The sequence below is a fragment of the Cupressus sempervirens genome, chromosome 2 (assembly GCF_028749045.1).
Source record: "Cupressus sempervirens isolate cs-2001-9-10 chromosome 2, ASM2874904v1, whole genome shotgun sequence".
Classification (NCBI taxonomy): Eukaryota; Viridiplantae; Streptophyta; class Pinopsida; order Cupressales; family Cupressaceae; genus Cupressus; species Cupressus sempervirens.
The window spans coordinates 644,350,363-644,374,668 of NC_143119.1; the positions used below are offsets into that span (position 1 = coordinate 644,350,363).

Genomic DNA, 24,306 nt, shown 5'->3' on the forward strand with positions numbered 1-24,306 from the left:
TGACAAGGAAAATTAATATCAAACAACACATATGTACACTATAAATAAATTTGCATAATAAATCTCTACAAAACAAGAAAATATGGGCATTATAATGTGACGAAATACCAAGAGAGTGCATGCATTGATTCAGATGTTCAACCCTAAATGGATGTATATGTTTTATGCATATATACACACTGAACGCATGTGAAAATATGCATGAAGCATATGCAAACCATGAATCCTTCATCAAAGCTCCACTTTCAACCTACAACAAAACAAATAAGAAACAAAGAAAATTATAAGGTTTGGGAACCAATGAAGAAAACTAGACAAGAAACCCAATTGAAATGACAAACAACTATTTTATATTTGGTTAAAAAACCCTAATTCGAATTAGGGTTAGGGCTAACCCTCTCACCCATGAGTTAATTAGAACTAAGGGCTAACCCTCTCACCCATGAGTTAATTCGAACTAACTTTGGATCACCCTTTTGGAGGGAAAATCCAAGTTGACTCTTTGACCCAATTTTGAATGGGACCCTCTATTAGCAATTTTTGCATTTAAAGGCATGAACTTAAAGAGAGAAAGTTGGTTAGATGGATTGGGGAAAATGTTAGTAGATAAAAGGTTATGTGTTCAAATTCCACTCTCATCACTTTTTTTTTTAGTGGATATTTTATTTTAACTAAGATTACTTCTTTTTTAAGATATTTTATTTTTAAATTGTGGTTAAAATTATTTTCATTAGTGATTTATTAGCATAAGAAAAGGGATGTATAAGTATAAAATGAATTTCTATCTTTAGTGGTTCCGTAGAATTTGGGTTATTATGATTTGATTTCAGTATGTAAGAAATAACTAAAAAAGTTAATTTTTATTTTATAATAATAATAATATATATTGTTATATATATATATATAAGGAGTGGTTATGTATGATATGAGTTATTCCAAAATGATTGAGGTATTAATAATGTTAAATGTTTCCCTTGAAGGCATTCTAGATGGACATTAGATTCATTTTTAGATCCAACCTAATATATATAAAGATAGTTATTGAAGGATGTTAAAGACAATAGATAAAATTTGGAGGAAATATTAATATAATTTTATATTGTATTGAAGAAAGAGAGGTAATATTGTCTTCTTACCTTATGAAAATGACATTATGATGAATTACGTAGTCTTATTGATATCCTAATATGGGTAGAAAATGCTATGAAGAATATTACTTAAACTTTAGAGGTGATTTTACAAGGGGGTTTACATAAGAAGATTCTGTATAATCGGAATCCTGAACAAGTTAGATTTTCTTTTATGAGAATTCAATTAATTCTTTTAGTTGGACAATAGAGTTGCTTGCAAATCTATTCTTCAGAGAATGTTCTATAGAATTTGATTAGTACATAGTAGCAAGATTATACTAGGATAACATGGAGATTATCATTAATGACCTTGTACCTTGTCTTCCATCTTATAGTTAATGGAGACATTGACAAGTCATTGTAAAATTATTCCTCATACAATACCATAAAGCACTTGAGATGTGAAGATAAGCCCAAGACAAAAAGCCTTTGTGGCTAGCCCTACTAGCGATTACTAAAAGAAAAAGTACCATATCCCTAGAGAAAATAGAAAAAAATAATTTAAAATATATATAGGTACTTCATCTTTGAATTGTTTCATCTCATGCTCCCGTATGTCTCGATCCACCATGTGTCTCAAAATAAAACAAAAATAGCATTGCAAATAAAAATATTATTTCACCTTATTAAAGTTAGTCTAAAGTCAATAAATGAAAATTTATTGCTATGTTGTAGAACAAAGTAATGGGGAGCTATCAATAAGGAAATAATATAAAGTGACCTTGCATAGAAGCTTGTGTAAATGGTAACTCTGGTGTAAGTTATGTATGTATATATATATATATGAATTGGCAACTTAATTGTTTTGAGCATTCATTATGTTATATTGTTAAAATAGTAATAGTTGTTGCTCTTTCACTTTATTTTTATAGCTTTACATGATATTGTACTGATAATGCATAGGACATTTGAATGGATGGTAGAGAGGTAATTCTATTAGTGGTCAATTTGCTTCATTCTTACATTAAGAGGAAACAATGAATTAGGACAACATTTTATACTTGAAGTATAATCATCATCTAGGAATTAAAGAAATAAAGCTCATATTATGCCAAATGCAAATATTTTGTTTAGGTCATTTCTTTGAACAATATTATCTAATGGTTTGTCATCTACTTTTGAAGGTAAATTTAAACTCAATAAAATTTGGTAATTAAATAAAAATAAAATCCTATATTAAGTAGTAGAACTTGGAAGTGAAGACACTAGATGTTCAAGTTTGTTTGAATTTTAAGTTATTGAATGCCATAAAATTAGTCAAGCGTGAATTTTATTAAATTATTTTCTTTGAAATAAAACCCTAGGATTAATGTTTTAAGAATAATCTTATGCAACAAAAGGTTAGTGTAAAAATAACACTATTATATTCAAGCAACTACTGAATATAAGATTCCATGTTTAACCTACAAGATTATCAAAAATAGTGGATATCATGAGAACTTTAGTTCAAGTGGTAAAAGTCTAAACTATGAGAGAAAATTCCACTTTTCATGTTTTACTAAGAAACATAATTTCAAGGAGTATAATTAAATTAGGATTGGTACATTTACAAGATAAATAAAGCTTTATGATATTTTCTTGTGATAGATATAAAGGGGTTCTAGACCAAAGGATTAAGACTATAGAAAACCAACATCATTTTTTTTTAATATAGTCGTTCATAGTTTTTGAATTTTGAAGGATGTATTAAGAAACTTCTTATAGGAATTAGATTGCTAAAAGTACTTAAAACCTTTAGTAAGGCCTTAGTATGAGGATAATAAGTACCTATAGAGGAAATTGGAATATAAGTTATATGTCATTTTCACTCTCGCATTTTAATTAGTGATATACCATGTTACTTGGTTTATTTTCTCTATTTACCCTATTTAGGTGGGTATTCAACAATTGAATATTTATGTGTAGCATCTTATATTATTGATTTAAAATGTTGGCTATGCAAGTTCCCAATAGATTCTCCTTGCTTAATTTTGTAAGAGATGAAATTTATATGTATTTGCATAATTTGTACGATATGGTAATAACAATGTGAGGTATTTTTTTTCAATAATAAACTAGTAGCTGAAATAATGAGTGGAGTAGAGATCAAATGGGAAATAAAATCATGCAACAATGTTCATGGGTTAATATGTTCTTGTGTTGACAAGATTGGTAGTGTGGGAATATCTTGATAGTGTTCGATATCCTCATCTAAGGAGGGTTAGATGAGCACAGTGATTACTGTTGGTATTATATGTGGTTATGTTGATGCAAGCTTATGGGTTCATGAAGCAATAAAAGATGTAATACTTTTCTTTAATAGGTGTCGCTAATCCATGTGAAGCTATGGATCATGTCATCTTGTATTTCCTCATCCATGTGATTAAACCAATGTTGTCATTTGTGTTAAAGGGTTGAGTAAAACCAGTAATTTTCATGTGTGCCATGGGGAATTAAAAATAAACATTTTTGGAAATTGTTTGTACATAAGTATGTGGAAGTCATACCTCATATGTGTTTCTTTCTTGTATGTAGCCCTACTAAGTACCACCTAAAAGGATAATATTGTTACTAATTCCCATAATTTAAAAAAAAAAACAGAACTCAGAATGAGATTCCTTAGATAGATTTATGTATACTTTCCTATGAGATCCAACATGTGGAGGAAGGATTTCCCATGTTGTGATAGATACCATTCTCGCACATGTTCTGACCTGATGTAATGGGTTTGATGCCACACTCTACTAATGGTTTAACCTAATATGGGGTGATGATGTCATGCTGCTGATGGTAGCAAGCCGAGCTCAAGAGCACGATGCCATGTACATAGTTACATGAAGACTCTATTATTTTTGTATGTTTTCATTTCCACTTGATGTAGAGCATATGGGAGATGCTTGCATTTTGTGTAGGGGTGCCCATGGATGCTTAGTCATGTGTACGTGAAAGTGCATATGGGTGGACCCTAGCCATGTACACCTCTAGCTATGATGATGCTAACATAAGATCGCTATGTGGAGTGTGTCCTACACGTGCCTTCTCCATGAGGAACACTGCCATTTGATATATGACCAGAGTGTGTGTTATCCACTTGGTGTATGGTCATGCCGGGTGAGTCAATGTGCTTAGTATATACCACTCAATGTGAGGTGTTGCCAAGGTGAACACCCCATGCCATGTGGTTAGTGCACCTAGAGTGCCCAGATGAAGGGCTATTGCACTAGGCAGACGTTGTTCCCTCCTTCCTTGTGAGCTGGCTAGATATAGTCACATAGTGATGTAATGTGCACCTTATGATTTATTTTATTGTGTAGACTAATAAGTTTATTTACTTTGTCTTAGATAGTTTAGCCACAACCTTGATCTTCATTTTTCACTTAGCTTATTGTTGCAATACATTGAAAATTTCTTATTTTATTGTTGTTGAAATATATGATTTAGCTTCTTTTATTGGAAAATTTATGTGGCTAGACTAGTTTCTTTGGTGTTTTTGAATATTGGTCTTGTGTTGTAATGTGATTCCTCATCAAGGATGGTGGGGACAAACATGATGAGTGTATATGAGGAAGTAAATGTAGGGAACCCTTGAGGATGGGGGTATGTGAGGTTGTTATGTAGCTATTATCCACTACCTTCCTATGTGTGTGGTGTATATTCCTTGGAGGCTAACCACCTTACATAAACAAGGGATATGACACGTGGTTTCATATGGATGACCTCTTAGTCTGATGGGTCTATTTACCATCAAACCACCAAGTGAGGCTTGGATCATAGATTATTGATTTTGGACTATGGATTATAAACTATGGTTATGTATATGGATTTCAGACAATTATATGGTATAGTGGACTACAGACCAAGATGAGATTAACATTTTACCTCTATGACCATTCCTGAACCTTGTGATGTATTTATCCCAGTGATGTGGCTTGTGTATGAGTGTATAGGGTGCATATCTAGTATTATTGTAGATAAAGAAATAATTAATTGTCAAAATTATTATTGTAGATAAATAAATAATTAGTTGTCAAAATTATGTGGTAGAAGTCTCAATGAATGAAAGTATATGTGTTGGTACATTTATATTGTTGGGTTCAGTAAATTAGTAGTGAAATTTTACATGTGGATAGTGTGAGTTATTTTATGGCTACAAGAAGAAATTATTAATATAGTAAATAAATAAATATTTCCTACCTTTCTTTATTTCATGGATTTAGTATGTAACTTTCAAAGAAAAAATTATGAACTAAGATGAGTGTTTCAATTATGTTTAATATATCATGTTTATGTATGCTCATACAATTATAAATTGATAAATGTTGGAAAGATCACTTACATAAGTACAATTTGATAGATAAAGAAAAATACATAAAACATTGCTAACTTCTAGGAGGAAGTCAAAGAATAGTGGAGGGGAATGTAAGGTCCTGTCCAAGTAAGAACTTTAAAAAAATATTAATTTGATTTCAATATAATTTGTTTGGTTTAGAAGTAATCATATTTATTTTGTCATTAGAAAACATTACATGACTCATGCAATAACATGATTAAGAAGAGTCTCTTTGCGATTTTCTATAAATCTTTCCTTGGTATGTGATTATTGTGTTGAAGTGAATTAAGTAGCATATAATTCAAAATAAAGAAGTACAAAAAATATTAGAATGTAGATAACACATTGAATATTAGTGACACTTGTTATTTTATTCTAGGGGATGTTATGATTTGAATCCAATAATTAGTGAGAGTAAGTACTTATGCCTGATGAAATTATAAATGTGTAAAAATTTACCAATCAATTTAAATAAAAAGATCATTGATGTGAATAATAATCTAAAGATAGGAATGTTATAAACATTGGTGACTTCCAGGAGGAAGTCAAGGACAAGGGAGGAAGTATGTAATACCCCACCTCATTATAGACTTAGACTCAATTGTAAGAATTTGATTAATGTATGTGTAAGGTGTAAGGTGTTATGATACACATGTTATGAATTATTAATGTGGCTACTACTCATGAAAAGATTGTACTTAAAGAAGGGGTTATAGTAAAATGAATGATACATATTTGTTAATGATTTTCATATGCAAATGATCATACGAAAATGATGTTGAAATATGATATCGATCTAATGTATTGATCTATGGTTTAATTAGGAATATGTATTAATGTTTACAATCATATATATATGTATGTATGTTTGGGTTATTGATGTTTAAATTGAATTATGCAGAGGATGATTATGAAGACCTTCAAAGAATCTATGCCAACTCTTGTACAACAATCAAAGTTTGCCTCAATGCAAAATTATTGTAAAATCGGATGTAAACTAAAGTTGGACTTTAGAGGGGTTAAAATAGACCATAAAGTGCATTTTGGGTTCAAATAACCTAACCCACTTATACTACCTAGAGTTGGGGGTTAGTTGAAGGTCAAATCATGGTTAAAGCTTTCATTATGACACCTCAAAGGTACCACTTCCCAAAAGTGACGAAAATGAAAAGTGGGAGACACAATCCATGCCTTCTCCCCTTTTTAGAATTTGTGACATTTGAGTGGGAGACAATGGAGGACATAGAGCCTTGTGCCATCATTAAAATAATAGAGATAGAAAGTGATAGTTAGGATTTTAAGAAGAAGGTAGGAAGACATGGAAGGGGGGATTCATATTTTTGATGGGAGGGAGAATGGTAGAAATATGGGAGGAAGAAGGAGATGGAGGAGGAGGAGGAGGAATGGCTCTTGATTGAAGATGAAGATCTATCTAAAGAGAGAGCTCTTGAAAAGATAAGTAACTTATATGCATCTACAGTAGTTTTTATTGATTGAGATGAAATAATGTTAGATGGATTATTTCATAATGTTTTAGAGAGAGAACTCTTAGGATTGCATCCATGATCTCTTGGTTGAAACGAGTCTCTTGCCCGAGGGTATGGCTAGGGCACAAAAGGCCTCATGATGCCATTATGGTAGGGTGGAAACAGGGACTTGTATGAATGGTTTTAATAATTATTGTTGTAATCTTATAAATAAATATGAATGGAGATTAGATCTTAAAGTTTTTATTAATAGATCTAAACTTGTGTATGAGAGGAGAAGTTTGTGATAAAAAAAATATAGAAATGATGCTATTGTTATGTGAGGAATTGTAAAACTTTTCTAAAAAAGCTATTGTTATTTATGATATTTTTAGTTGATCTTTTGCTAATTAAGAAATTGTTTTGGATGTAAAATTTGCAGATGGTTTAATTTAGAGACTATTAACTAATATTCAAAATCATGTTATCAAAATATCTATTATAGATCTAAAACATTGAATCTAAATCTTATCTTCTATATCTTAAATTTAAGTATGTTTTTGGTAGGAAAAAAGTGGGCATGACAACAATAGAGTACACCATTGGACAGTCATGAGCTATTTGGTCAAATATTTTTAAAAATATATAAAAAATCTAAAATGCTTGTTTAAAACTAGTACCTCTTTGTTGTTATGAGACACCAACAATCTTATCATCAAGAGTTATTATATATATACATATACGTGTGTGTATACAAAGGGAGTATGATGCTAGAAATAAACCATATTTCTCTAAATTACACATGTATATAGATATATGTATACTTATAGGTAAAATTTTAGATATAACAATGGCATGATGATATCTTATATTTAAAATTTGAATATATATATATATATATATATATATATATATATATATATATATATATATATATATATATATATATATATATATATCTTAAAGAAATAGAACTTATCATAAATCTAATTCATATAATTTCATTTGTTGAGAGGCAGCCATCTCCAGTTGGTGCCTTCCTTTCAAATCAAAAACCTTTATAAAACCAATGATCCTTTAAAAAAAATTATCATCTTGAAACTGAGTCCGGAGCTACAAGGCTCTGTGGAATAGCATTCCTTATGTGCATACAATAGACTGAGCAAATACTACCAATCGACTCCTCCTCATTCTTCCTTCTCACATTTATATCAAATATTAGGCCATTTGAAGCCACACATTGGTGGCATTTACAGAACCAAAATTACCATAGACATTGACTCTTTCGATCAAGTTATGTTTTCTTTACATTCTAAGTCTCTTTAATAGTGTTCTAGCTATGTGAATATGTTATGGTTGCATTGAAAACATCTCTGTCAATATTTATAGTTGTACATCTCTGAGGCTCGATATGCAAAGACCTCATATATTTTCCTTTTTCTAAAAATTAAGTATCTTCTTTAAGAGAGTTGTGTAACAAAGTCTGGTTATCAAAGCAAGATATACGAATGTACATGTTAGTACTCGTTTTATATCAGCTATTGTAAATCATTCCAAGATCAACATGTGGTAAAATCTCAATATGATGTAATAGTCTCCAAGGACTTGCCCTGGGCTAGTGAAGCCAATGAACGAGGGTAGAGAGGAGAGGGTTCTTGCAAAAGAAAAGTAACAACAAAATCAAAACTTCCATGTATGAACATTTAACTTTAAGATGGTTATTAAAAAAATCCAAGTCAGCTCATGATTGTCCAAATAGTATTATGTTGTCAAGTCAAGCAGTGGTGATTGAGTATTTGAAACCCATTTAAATCCTTGGCCAAGGTTGATTAGAGACATGATTTCCTATTTTGATCACAAGATGTTAGTGGTGCCAGTTAATCAAACATACTTGCCTATTACTAAGCAGACACTCTAAATACTGATATTCTTGGATGATTGGACTATAGTGCCCCAAGCCTAACCTGGGGTAGGTAAGGCCTTTCTTGTTAAAATATCATGTGGGGATTTATAAGGTCTGAGGTTGGGAGGTTAATCCTATGTCAATGCTTCTCCTCTTTACCAGATGTTAAGGCTTGAACAACGCCGTCAATTATTTCAATTAGCTCAGTATGTATTTTGAATCTTTTACTTGTGAGTACATTTATATTACTTATTGTATAGTCGTAGAAGAGATTGAAATGAATATATTTATTTTTAGTTATCATAGAATTTGATTTAGAAATTTATTTTAGTTATCATCATATGAAATGGTTTTAATTGTTAAAATATAGTTATGATGTATTATTTCACAACTATCATTCCATTATAATGTTCAGTTATAAACCCTAAAATATGTACTTAATTTTAACTTAGTAAAAAATGGTATGTTTCATATGGTATCAAAGTGTTGGTTTCAACATTGAACCTTGGGCTCATCAATTAGCAAATCAATGAACTTGAAATTTTTTAGATCTAAATGTAGTAGGATGTATATACAGAATACTCCTCACAAAAAAGTGCAGCATCCCATATTTTCCTACTTGATTAAGAACATGCCAAAGTATGACTACTCTTATTATTCCATGCCCTAGGATGATGAAACCTTAACATGAGCACTGCAATGAATGAAGAAGGAAAGGGTCAGATGGACTCTTGCCAGGAAGGCAACTTATAGGGACAAGCTCATCCAAGCATGAAATGCCCACCAGGCTAACCCCCTTATGCTCTTCCATAAAACTTGGATGGTGTGGGATATGCACAAATCTTAAACTAAAGAAGAAACCCCAGAATAAGACATCGAAATGATCAAATTTGTATTTCATTGTACTACCCTTAGAAGAGGGAGTTTTGTAAATAAAATCTGCTACAAATGTAGCTAAGAAATTAATAAGATAAATAAATAATTAGTTGAATTCCTATCTATTCTTGTGTTTTTCTTCTCTTCTCTTCTCAAAAAAAAACATGAACATGAAATTGACTCAAAGCTTGTATTTAGTTTCAGGCAAATTAAATAGGAAACATGAACAACAATGGGAACACTGCAAACCATGAAATAGCTAATGAAAGCAATCCACCCTTTCCCTCGGATCTATTGCTTCAGGTTTTGCAAGACACACAAACAAAGCTAGAAAATATGGAAAAGAGAATGAATGATTTAGCAGCCTAGATAGGGAAAGGTTGAGAAGAAATGCAATCCTTGCCTCCTCCCAGATTGAACCTAAAAATCTAAACACAGTGAGAGAAATGCTCCAGCCTCACTCACACAAACTGAGAACCGAAAGAAACTTAAGATAGTTAATGACCTTTTCTCAAATATCAAAAAGATCAAACTTCCCAATTTTGTAAGGTTCTGAATCTGGCAAGGATGTAGAAGCCTGGCTAATAGAAATGGAACAATAGTTTGAGATTAGGAATTTCTCATAAACCTCTAAGGTGGTTTGGAGAATATATCATTTCTTAGGTGAAGCAGCTACTTGGTGGGGAAACACCAAGGTGGAACTAAATATCAAGACAACTGATGGTTACCCCAAACCTTCTATGACTAGAAGTTTTCAAACTTCTAGAACCTTAAACAAGGGGATATGTCTATACACAAATACTGGGAAAAATTCACTCACTTTTTGAGTGCATACCTTTATATTAGCGAGACAAGAACCTAAAATTTAGAAAGTTTATCATGGGATTAAATAATAGGATTAGAGGAGCAGTGGATGTTCTTACTCCTTGAACCATTGAGGAAGCCCTAGAAAATGTTGTTCATCAGAACATAAAGTGAAAAGAGATGATTCTATCTGGGATAATAAAAGGAAAACTAATTGGAACTTAGAGGGAATAGATTCAGGGTCCTAAAAAAATGAATTTAAGAACTTCAAACCCAATAAACCATAACCGAAAGGAAACAATTATAAAGAATTCAAAGGCAATTTCAATGCAAACGGGAATAGTAATAGAAACGAGAAGAAGGGACGACCATCAAGATGTTTCAACTGTGGTGGGGATCACTATGCCAAAAAATTCCCTAACAAGATAAGCACCAACCAGCCACCCTAACCTCCATTACTGCCACAACATAACATTTACCAACAAGGAATTCATGTAGCACTAGACAATCGACAAGTAGAACAACAGCTAGGTCCAATCGAAACTCCAGGTAAGATTAATGGAAAATTGATTTCCATATTAATAGATATCGAAAGCACAAAATGTTTTATATCCCCAAAGTTGTTAAGTAGATTTCCAAAAAGGTCTAGTTTAATGTAAAAACCATGGACAATCGAGTATGCAAACCATTCAAGGGCTAAGGTAGACTAGTGTATGTTTGAGCCTCGGGTTGACTTTCCAAATTTCTCTATAGAATTGAATCTATATGTAGCACCTCTTGGATCCTATGATATCATCATAAGCATCAATTGGATTAGTGTTCACGGGGCCAAGGTTTATTGTCTCACCAAAATAGTAGAATTTTTGGATGACCAAGGCAATCATGTAAGCATCAAGGGAGTTTTGCATTAAATCAAACCATGTCAGATATCTATCATGCAACTCAAGAGATGTGCAAGAAAAGGATGAGATATTTTTGCAATTTAGATTAAAGACTTGAGAGAACCTATAGATACTACTTATGGTGATGACTACATCTTTAAAGATGGAGAAATTAGGGAAAATTTGAGGGAATCCTTCAAGGAGACATATCCATACCTCAATAAGTTTCAGGATGTGTTTCCAAAAGAACTTCTAGGACTAACTCCATCTATAGTGTTTGAGTTTACTATAGACTTGGTACTTGGGTCATAACCTATATCCCAAGCTCCTTACTGAATGACCACCACAGAATTGATGGAATTACAAATAAAATTACAAGATATGCTAGATAAGAAAATTATTCGACCCAGTGTCTCACCCTAGGGAGCCCTGGTGTTGCTTTTCAGGAAAAGGGATGCATGGGACCATGAGATTATGCATAGCTTACAAGATTCTCAACAAGGTCACCATTAAAAATTGGTACTCGCTTCCTAGAATAGATGATCTATTTGATCAAATGAGATGGGTAAGTGTATTCTCAAAAAAATGACCTTAAGATTAGGATATCATCACCTCTACATCAAAGAGGAAGACATTTACAAGATTACGTTCAGAAATAGATATGGACATTATGAATTTATTGTACTACCTTTCAGGCTAGCCAATTCTTTGGTACCCTTCATAAACTTGGTGAATAACACATTTCAAGATTGTTTGGATAAATTTTTATTGGCCTTTATTGATGGCATATTTATCTACTCACAAAATGAAAGAGAACGTCAAGAGCTTTTAGAAATAGTTCTACAAAGGTTACGAGAACATAAACTATACAGAAAGTTATTTAAGTGTGATTTTATCAAAAGGAGATCCAGTACTTAGGACATATTATGTAAGCTCAAGGGATAGTTATAGACCCTACAAAGATTAAAGCAATCAAAGAATGGCCTATACCTAGGAATGTGGCAAAAGTTAGGAGTTTCATGGGTCTAGCAGGATTTTATAGAAAGTTTGTTAGAGATTTTTCTAAGATCGCCTACCATATCACCTTGCTTCAAAGAAAAGGAAAGATTAATTTGGAATGAGAAATGTCAAACAAACTTTAAGTATTTGAAGGAGAAGTTAACTCCTACACCAATACTTAGAGTACTAGATCCCCAAAAGGAATTTGTGGTTATAACTGATGCATATGGGGAAGGATTAGGAGGTGTGTTGATGCAAGAAGATCAAGTTGTTGAATATGAGTCAAGGAAGCTGAAAATTTATGAACAAAATTATGCCATACATGATTTAGAATTAGCCTCCATTATGCATGCCCTCCAAATGTGGAGATATTATTTGATAGGGAAACCTTTTAAACTTTGATCAGATCACCATGGCTTGAAGTATATTTTCACTCAACCCAACCTTAATGTCAAACAAAGGAGATTGTTGGAATTTCTAGTAGATTACAATTTTGAAATTAACTACATTAAGGGCAAGGAGAATAAGGTAGCAGACACCTTAAGCTGGTGAAGACATATCTTTGCTATGGCCATCGTAAATATCATATTTAAGGATCAAGTACTACAACATCTGACACAAGATGACTTTTATATAGAGATCAACCACACACTTCTTAGAGATCCACAGGATCCCAAGTATAAATATTTTAGAGTGGAAGAGGATGGGTTATTTGAGATACGGAGGCAAGATGTACATACCCAAAGGTTCATAAATCTGAAGAATGATTTTAGAAGAATTCTACACAACCCGCTATTTTGGACACCCTAGAGTGACCAAGATGATGTTAGATATAAAACCATTATATTTTTGGAATGGAATGAAAAGAGAAATAATGAACTACGTGGATGGGTGTCTAGAGTGTCAAAGAGTCAAGGCAGAGCATCGCTACCCAATTGGTCTCCTACACCCAAACGAGGTACTTGAATGGAAACGACAGATAATCACAATGGATTTTGTACAAGGGCTATGACCCAAAGAAAACATAACACCATCCTAGTAGTAGTTGATAGAGTAACCAAAGTGGCCCACTACATACCCAATAACTTGGCTGATGGAGCACCAAAAATTGCTCACAAGTTTGTGGGAGAAATTTTTAGACTCCATGGAATTCCAGAAAAGATTACATTTAACAGGGATGTTAGGATAACATCTAGATTTGTGCAAACATTATTCTCAACCTTAGGAAGTAAACTAAATATTAGTTCTTCTTATCATCTGGAAACTAATGGCTAGACAGAAAGAGTAAACCAAGTTTTGGAGGACCTTCTAAGAGTCTATTGCATGGATCGACAATATCAATGGGAGATGTATCTACCCATTTAGAATTTTCTTATAACTCCTACCAACCTACTATTAAGATGACACCCTTTGAGGCTCTACATGGTCATAAATGCAAAACCCCTGTAAGATAGAACCATGTTAAAGACATAATTGTCATTGGGCCAGAAATGTTGAAGGATATGGAAGAACAAGTAATTCAAATCCGTCAGAGACTAAAAGAAGAAAATGATAAACAGAAAAGTTATGCTGATGAAAAAATAATACCTAGAGAATTCTTAGTGGAAAAGGTCCTATTAAAAGTGAAACCCCAAAAGAGTACCATTAAGTTAAGAAAGAATACTAAATTGGCCCCAAAATATGTGGGACCCTTTGAGGTGTTAGAAGTTGTAAACGTGGCACTACTACATTTGACCTCATTTTTCTACCAAATTTTTTGACCAACAACTAAAAAAGTTTAGGTTGGTTGGAATGTAGAAGGCAAAAAATTCTTTTTTTTACATCTAAGCCTCATGTTGGTCAAAATTTCAACCAACACATGTAGGTTGAAATGTGTTTCAAAATTTTGACCAAGGCTTAGATGTAAAAAAAAGAAACATTTCATGTTTGTTGTTTTTAGCAGGCACAAGATCATTTGCATTTTGTTGGAGTTTTTTACACGCGCAAAAGAAGATAGACCTATACATGCAAAGAAGTGGCTTGATTTTTCTCTTCCACGGTCAAGCTCTACAAATCTAGCTTGAAGATTTGTAACCTTTTGAAGGGATTTGAATCTTTTTTGGATTCTGTTTAGTCCATTTAATTCTTTATCATAGATTTTATCAAATTTATTTATAGTTGTATTATGCATTTGGACAAGGAGGTGTATTTTAGTTTATAGTAGAGGAGCAATGGTGAAATGGGACAGTAAAAGGATCGTCAAAATAGAAAATGGGAAGAAGAGTGTTAAGGAACATATTAACAATGGAAAACAACATGGCGTGTAGACCTCAAGAGACAGGAGAAAAGATTTGGACGAGGTTTTAGTTGTTTGTTCGATTTGTGAGGGCTTCGGAGAATTGAAGTTTTGTGATCAATGCAAGAAAGGGTTTCATTTGAGCTACTTGGGGTAGTAGGAGGTGCATGGAATCAATCCTTGGCAATGCCATGATAGAGGCCAGGTATCCACTATCTTAAATTACTTCAATCCTCCTTGATCAATCATCATGTGATTGCTAGTTTTGTAGGATTTAGTGTACAATCACAAAGTTAATGTACACTATTGAAGCACGCAGATTACACCACATAATTTTCAAGTCATTTCCATGGCTGGCATTTTTCCTATGTTTTGCAAATTTTATATTCAAGGCCACTGATGTTTTGATTAGTGTAGGTGGTTGGCATCACAGTTCTCTTTTATCTAATACATCCTAATTTAATAGTGGCATCTATGTTTTATTGTATAAGCATGACACTATGAAATAATTTTACTTAAACATAGGCTTGGAAATTTATTCGTCAATGTTTGAAATTGTGTCAATTTCATTTCTCCCCACAAATAGCTAGAAGCTAGTCTGTTGCAATCATAGTTCCTACATTCTCTAGGACTCGAGTTTTGGTGAGTTCCAACTTGAATGACCTTGGCTGAGCCACAGGGCCCTAGGACTCTCTAGAAACTCAGCTTAGGTAAGACTACTAGAAACACAATTTTTGTCGAGTCTTGCCGAGTTTCTACTAAGTCCTGCTAAGTTTTTGCCAAGTCCTGAGTCAAGTTAGCCTTACTAAATCTGCGCCAAGTACGAGTTTAGGAACTATGGTTGACATTAAATATGCAAGGTGACATAAATGCTTGTTCACTAACATTATTCTTTCTCAATTTCACCTTTAAGACCTTGAATTTATTAATGCTTAGGTTCTAAAAAGCTTTTTCAAAAAGCATTTTGTGGTTTGATTCTTATTTTATTGGCACAAGATTTGATGATCCTAGGATGAAACTTTGCATTTAGATGGAATTGTGGTTTAAAGTGTTAATTCATAATAGAGAATTACTTTGTCAAAAGCATGCATCGAAATCATTTGCTTTTCTATATTTGAATATAATAATGCTCTTAAATGTTGCTATTTTTTCCTTTACCAATGAGATGCTTTGTACCTGATATTGTCTCCTGTAAGGAATGGAATCTAAATTTGTGTTCTTGTAGTTGGCAATGTTACCATGTCTAATATTGAAGTCTTATCATTAGGTTCTCCCTAAGGAACATTATTTCAGTGGGCAATAACTTTTTACTTTTTGAAACAACTATCAATATTAAAACAAGGCAACACAATCTATTTATGCTTAATTTTAGGTACCGTTATGTTTTGTTTGTAATATGTCAATTTTAAGCACACTTTCAGTGACTAAACTATTTTAAAACCACTTTTGATTCTTAGGCTTTGTTTTCAACTAGAATGGAAAACCATATATATAACAGAATTTGGACAAAATTATCCATTTACAAAATAAAATTATGCTCTTAAAAATGGCTGATTCATTTTCTTTAGTAATGAGATGTTTTATACCTGATAATCTTCTAGAAAGGAATAGCATCTAAAATTTGTGCTCTTGCAAATGGCAATGTTACACATTGTCTGTTTATTGTAAGTTTTATCTTTAGGACACTCCTTAAGAAAATTATTTTAATGGGCAATAATTCTTCACTTCTAAAATAGTTATCAACTTAAAAACATGGAAGAAAAATCTTCTTTCTACTTAAATGGAAGTATCATTATGTTCTATAGTTTCTTTCTAACTCTATTTTTAAACATTGATATTTATATGTCATTTAAAATTCATGCTTTTGACAACAATTTTTCTAAATGCTTTTTTTGCTTGTCAAAGTTTGTCTGTTTTCAACTAGAATATTGAATCATGCACATAATGAATTTTTTTTAATTGCACTTAAACATATTATTTGCATACAAGAGACTTCAACCTTCCAGCATTGGTGCAATGCCAGCAATAGCTCTAGAGCACAACGCCTTTCCATGATGTGGACATTTTCCCTATGTTGTGTAGTGCTTTTTCTCTTTTTTTTTGTATACATGTGTGTGTGTGTGTGTGTGTGTGTGTGTGTGTGTGTGTGTGTGTGTGTGTGTGTGTGTGTGTGTGTGTGTGTGTGTGTGTGTGTGTGTGTTGTGTGTGTGTACACACATTATATACAGGATGCAGGAACTTGAAAGTTGAAACTACTTAATTTAGGGACACACCTCTTGAATTCATTGGGGAAAGGGATGTGGGGTTTGTTGGGGAGGAAAGAGGGGGTGCATTGGATACATTGCATTTGACATAGCATTTTCCTTTTGAGAATCTGGTTTGTTATTATTCCACAAATATCCTAAAAATTCTTGTCACCAAAATTTGTTTACTACTATATCCATAGATTTCATTAGTGAGACCTAGAAAATGGTAATATATAGGATCCTTGATGATTGCCAACGTCACACCAATGTAAGCCCACAGAATAGTCAGATGCTTTCTTGATGTTCAAGCCCTCCATGTAGGCAGAAATCAACAATAATTGCATCCTACTTAGATTGCAAAAAAGATTGCCCTTCTATTATGGGGTTTCTTAAAGTTCCACATGTTAGTGAATATTTGACAATTCCTTTTTGATACTTTGCTCTCCAATTGGAACGATAATCCATATCAATCTAATTCATTTTGATGTTGTATTATTTATCTTATTCTCTTCTAGCTATGCCTTGGCACTCTTGAGTTCATGTAAAGATTCATAGAACAAGTGGAGCCTACCCTGCACAAATAATCTGCCTTTGACAAGTAATAGATAATCAAGTCTGAAGCAAAAGATGCTGGGAGCATGCTTTTGACAAGTAATTTTTGAGTGAATTTAACATGTCACATAAAAAAATTAATATTCCATCAAATTTGAACCATAAAATTAAATGCTTTTAACCCCAAATCTAAAAGATTTCCAGCAGAGAGCAGGTTTAGTCTTCACATGAACTCAACAGTGACAATGGACAACTAGAGGAGAAGAGGCTGGGAGCATCCTTTTAGCTAGTAGAAGTAATAGATAGCCAAATCTGAAGCAAAAGATGCTAGGAGGATGCTTTTGACAAGTAATTTTAAACTGAATCTAACATGTTACATTAAAACTTGTAATATTTAATTAAAATTGAACCAGAAAATCAAATACTTTTGCCCCTAAATCTGGAAGATTTCTAGCAGAATGCAGTTTCCCCCCAAAAAATTAAATTAAATTCAATTGGGTTTCAAGACTGAAAAATGTTGAAACAACAAATTCTGATTGTTATTGTTCTTGGTTTGTTATTCACATCTATAGTGGAAGGCAATGCAAGAGTGCACAAAGAAAAGCCTATCCATACAAGGGCATTGAATATAGAGAATGAGTACACCAAATGGACAAGATGGATGGGTACTCTAAGTCATTCATTGTATAAACCAGCAAATAACAAGCTTCTTCCTTCCTCTTACCTTGTGGTGGATCCTATAGATGGCGTAGGGGACTTCACATCTATTCAGGAAGCCATTGATTCTCTGCCTCTCTTCAATATTTTTAGAGTTATTATCAAAATCAATGCAAAAGTATGAGTAAGTATGTGTAAATTAATGTGGTTTTGAAAATAATTGTGTGAGTTTCTTTGCATCAATGCTTATGCTCAGTGATATATTAATAAGATGATGAAATATAATTTAAAGATTGAAAATTTAGCTGAGTTTGAAGATTGAAGAGTTGGCTTACTTCATAAAGGATAAAATGGCACAATTTTATCTTTTGATTTGTTAAGATTGTAGTTTACAAATTTGTATTAGATTAACCTTGTGAGTTAGCTAAAAATATTTGGTTTTGGTATTTATTTTGGTGTTTGACAGGGAGAAGGTGAACATACTGATGACAAAAGCATTTGTAACTCTTGAAGGGGCAGGGGCAGACTCCACAGTCATACAATGGGGAGACATGGCAGGAACTTTAGGGCCAAATGGAAAGCCATTGGGCACATACAATAGTGCCACTATAGCAGTTAATTCTCCTTATTTCATTGCCAAGAACATTACTTTTAAGGTGAGATTTGGGATTTCTTACTTCAAATGCTTTCTATTCAAAATTGGCCTGTATCTAATTTTTGTGCTTGGAATCTTGGATGATTTTGAGAAATATCACAATGTATAATTGATTCAATAAGTGATAATTTTAATAGATATTTGAATATATGTGTGGGTGTTCAGTTTGATATTAGTATGGTTTGATGGCTAAATTGTAGTGTTGTTCTTATTAATAAAGTTCAAAATCTATGAAAGAACATTTGTTGATGTTGAATTTTTTTTTTGAAAACACAGAATACAACACTTATTCCTCCACTAGGGGTAATAGGGAGGCAAGTAGTAGCTCTGAGAATAACAAGGGACACAACAGCTTTCTTTGGGTGCAGCTTCCTTGGAGCTTAGGACACCCTTTATGATCACACTGGACACCACTATTACAAAGACTATTATATTGAAGGTTCTATGGATTTTATCTTTGGGAGTGGCCTTTCACTCTATGAGGTACATACCCTTTTTGTAATTTGTGAGAAAGATTCTTAAAACAATTTTTCATATTGGCCATTTTAAACAGTAGATTCTAAAGTTTCATGAGGTATACTCTAACATTTTATTTGTTTTAAGTGATTCATTTGAAGTCGTAGTAATGATGAATCTTATTTAAAAAGTTGAGTGATTTCTTATGAACATCATAAATAGATGAGGTAGTAAACCTAAAATAGTACTAACTATTGTGATTTATATGAACAACACACTAAGTCCTATGCATAAACTATTATGGTTTATATGAACATCATACTCTTTATGGACTATTTGAAATTATATTAATAAATAGGTCTTATTGAAGAGGTTATACCAATAAATGGATAGTATTGGAGAAGTTAAACATTATACTCTTCAATTAATTAGATTAATTTGGAAATTTGAAATTATATTAATAGATAGGTCTTATTGAAGAGCCTGGACCAATAAATGGGTATTATTGAGAAGTTAATTTGATTTCATATGAATAACATGTTAAGTTTTGGTGAGCTTGGTCCATATACAAGTCTATTAATAGATAGGTTTCAGATGAAGCACTTAAACAAGTCGAAATGAACTTAATCCCTAAACACACATTTCAATATTATATTTGTTGGTGCAAGGGTGTGTGGTACATGGGATATCTGATACATATGGGGCAGTAACAACACACAAAAAAGAGAGTTCAGTAGATGACACAAGATTTGCATTTGTGAGATGTAAAGTGACAAGGTTAGGAGCTCTATATTTGGGGAGAGCGTAGGGAACATTTTCAAGAGTGGTATTTGTGTACACCACTAGTACATTAGGCTCCCATTTTCAACCAAAGGCCTATTTGGGTTGTTAAATTCAATTTTTTAAAAGATGGGCCTGATATCATCGAAATTCCAACCATGGTTAAATTGACAATCAAAATTTTGACCTTCTGAACATATCATGTGATAATAAAAAAGGGCAAGACATTGTTCATTTTGTTTTTGTGCACACGACTATAGCGTGTGGGAGTTTAATCCTTGTGTCTTTCAAGCGTGCCTTTTTTGTGAGCTCTCTAAATTATTTTTTCAATGGGCTACTCATCAATCGCACTACAATTGGATGGTTATTGTCTTCTCTTCTCATCATCAACATATGGTTTCTTTGAATCTCACTAGTATGTCATTGTGAGGCCCAATTTCTTCTTGTCTCAATAATCTCGCTTTTCTTAGAATGCTTTCTCTCAAGAATAACAAAATTAGGTTTACATTCCTTCTTAATTAGGAATGGCTTTTTCATCTATACTGAGATTCTATGAATAAATAGGAAGGCTCCATTCCCTCTGGCAAGTTGTCATTCTTTGCAAGTTCCCATTGTGGCTGGACTTACATGACACACTAGACGCTTTAAACAACATAGACTTATCAACTGGTCCTCGATCAAACTAGTCAGATTGTCTTATCAAATTTTCAAATATAATCAGTCATTTTATCATATGGTCATTGTGTCTTATAGAGAGAATGTATATGTTCAAAACCAAATAGATCAGTCCTATATGAGGTACCTCATTCTTGAATCCAAATATTTTTATCATTGTCAAACATAAAATAGACATAAAATCATTTTAGTTATTCGCTTGTTATACAAGTTAGTCTTATCTTTTTGGTTTTCACAAGTCATGCACTTATGCATCTTTGGGATATCCACAAGCTATTAGAGATGTTTGGATGGTTCATGGCCTTTTTTTTTTTTGTTTGTTGTTTGTAGGGTTTTTGCCATGAAGTCTAAGGACAAACATGTTGGATGTTTGTGATAGACATGTCCACCTATAAGAAAAGTATCAAATGTAGAAAAAATACAAACAAAAAACAATGTTCATTACTACCACTACACATTTCTCGACCCTTAATACCCATATGCTTAGATGGATTGGCTAACATTCCTAGTCTATTATAAGTGCTTGTTAAATGAAAAGGGAATATTCCATCTTGATATGTCAATATCTTGACCTGGACATACCCATTTTTAAAAATAAAATGGCTCAATGATGAAAAATAATTGCTCAAAAGGAATTGATGAATGGTTAATAATATCTTATTTGGAAGTTCTTTCAGTGTGACTAGTTTGATTGAGGACCATTTGATTAGTTTCCTTTTACATCCAGACCTTTCTCGTCCAACCAAAATTTTTATTTACTTTCCATTTATCATGTTGCAGTTCCCATTCATCTTGTTTCCACTTACCTTGTTTTCGATCTTGTTTGCATCCACAGTTTGCTGAAGTGCAAAATGTGGAAAACTGGTCTTAACATAGCTTGCAGGGAATGTGTATAGCAGATTTGCATGATATAGGAAAAATGGATTTGTTGAAAGGGCATTCCACAACTTTCAAGAAAATTTAATCTACATTCAAAGAAATTTGGATTCTTTCATCACAACATTTTTGGATTTTTGAGTTTGGTGCAGAGATCAAGCTCATTCAAAACCACTGAAGTATTGGAAACTGTGATTCTATGATCTACCTCTATCATAGAGGAAGCTCAAAATCTGCTTTTTTTGGCATGAATTTATATTTGTGCATAGATCTGCTAATGGAAGTGGGGATATTGTATTTTATATGTTTAGAATTCCATCTCAGAAGCTCCAAAACTGTATGGGCTTTGTTCAATCCTCTGATAACTTAGAGATATAAATGCTTATTTTTTTGTTTTTAAGTCCAATCCCTCTTAATACAATCTTTTTTGTTAATCCCTCTCTATACATTGTTTGTTAAACCCTCACAAGTAGCTTCAGGACCTCCTTATTATTGTCTTTAAAAATTGTTATTATGTGCAGGACAAAATTTATGGGAAACATGGAATTAGTGCACAATTATGTATTATATTAAATCCTCTTTTCACAAACAACATCCAAATTTTAAAGTAATTAAATAGTTATGGTCCATATAAATTTTGATACAAGAGATAATATTGATATGTGGAAACTTAGAAATGAAGTGGATTCAGTAGGTTTATGCTTTTTGGTAAATTACAAGCAACAATCTAGTAGCTCTCTTTGCACTATCCTATTTGCCCTTATGGGTCTGTCAAAAGTACAATAAAAAAACAACAGTAACTCTGGCTAAAACTATGTGGGGTAATGGAACTATATCATATGTTGGAGGAAATGGGAGCATAAGTGGTTATGGTGGAGGTGCAGCATGGGGCTTAAGTCAAGGTAGTAATAACCATGAAAATGGAAGTGTTGTTGGGTATGCAAGTGGCTATGGAAGCTCTGAAAATATCTATGGTTCAAGTGCTTGTGGTTATCCAGCACAAAATAGTGGGTATGGAACTGAAGTGGCAACATATAGCTCAACAACAAGGGCCAATGGAGGTGCATACACTGATAGTTACATCAACTCTACTTATGGAGACTGAACTTGGAGATCAAAACCATCTGATCCTGTTGGAGCACATTCAGTAGGCTATGGGCTAAGCATAGTCAGAGATGGGTTGCATAAATAAACCTCGGCAACATACATTTAGGCTATTGAGATAAACCCGTTGATGGATCTAGAGGTGAGACAATCAATATGATTCAAAAATATTTTCTATTTTCTTTTGCAGTGTTATTTTTTAGAGGCAAGTTTGTTTTTAGGTCTTTTTCATGGACCAATTAGGATTAGTCTCACCTTCATGCTTATTCATACTTTGTCTCAAATGTTTCATTTTTTTCTCGAGGAACAAATATTAAAACTTTTGTGAAAATCTATTACATTTTTCATTTTTAAAAATTTGATCAACAGTATATTTTGTATAGAAAATAGCCGCATCCCATTTTTATATGGAAAATAGTTGCATCCCATTGTAATATGACATGCCTATACATATATTGTATTAAGTGCTAATTAGAGTAAGATTACATTTATGCTTGCAAATTTCATGCTTGCCTGTCTATTTTTGTAGTTGAGAGGACAATACAATTTCTCTAATCTTTTGAAGCTAAGGTGATCTGGTTGATATTGCAATTATTTGGAGTTTTTCTGCAGTTGAGATCCACTAAATATATCACTAATGTAATATTTATGGTTTGTGTATTTGAGCACTTTAGATAGTACAATCCAATGCACATTCTAACCAAGGAATGGAAATTTTTCTGTGAAATTAATTACAAGTATTTTGGTTTGGGTCATGTTTTGGATCTTACTTCTAGTTGATGTTACAATCAGATTTAATGATCAAGTTAGGCTTTAGATATTCAGTCACATTGTGAGTGACTTGGTCTGTGTCTCAACATGTGACTTGAACTGTATATCTTATTCAATTAGGTATATTCTCTAGTTTTGTATGGATGTTTGCAACTTCTATAATGGCAGTTGTATTAAATATTGGTCCAAACAAACTTCTAGTTGTATTTTTGGAATTCCTCTTTCAATTTTATTTTGAAGTGTCCATGATAGACTCATGGGCAAAATAAAATCTTATTGAATCTCTTATGCCTGAGATGATCAAGTGATTGATATTGTTTTCAATTATTCTTGTGTCATATTATGTAGAGCAACACACAAGATGGACATTAATCATAGAGATAATGTTGCAAGGATTATATCTTGTTTTAAGGATGTCCACTAAGAATTTGAATGTGATGCTGAATGAAACATAGGAATTCTGGTTTTGAATAAATCAAATTACAATTTGTATAATGATGTTTGTTAAATTTTAGCTTTCCTTTAACAATATATCTACATTTTATGTTGGTACCTTTTTCCAATTTTCAATATGGCACACTAGCAAAATATGTAAAATGCATTATTTGGGTTATTATTTTTCACAGTAAGGAAGTGTTGTTGAGATCATTATGAAGGGAGAAATGGTCACTATCTACCAAGTCTTGGTGAGGTCAGTACTAATAGGATGTGCATGCTCAATTCTCCCTTGCTATGCCTTTTGGTTTGGTCAATACTCTACAGTATAAAAGTGAAACTACTTAAGTATGAGCCTTGAAGCCTTTGCAGCTCACCTCTTTTTTTTCACAATCCCCATTGTCTTATTGCTTACTAATGATATATATTTTATCGATAAAAGGCTGAAGTCAAGAT

At 32.6% G+C, this 24,306-nt stretch overlaps 1 pseudogene; it reads left to right on the plus strand.

Moving 5' to 3' along the window:
- Nucleotides 1-17,798: 17,798 nt before the first annotated feature.
- LOC149575024 (putative pectinesterase 53) lies at nt 17,799-20,101 on the plus strand (annotated as a pseudogene).
- Nucleotides 20,102-24,306: the final 4,205 nt, after the last annotated feature.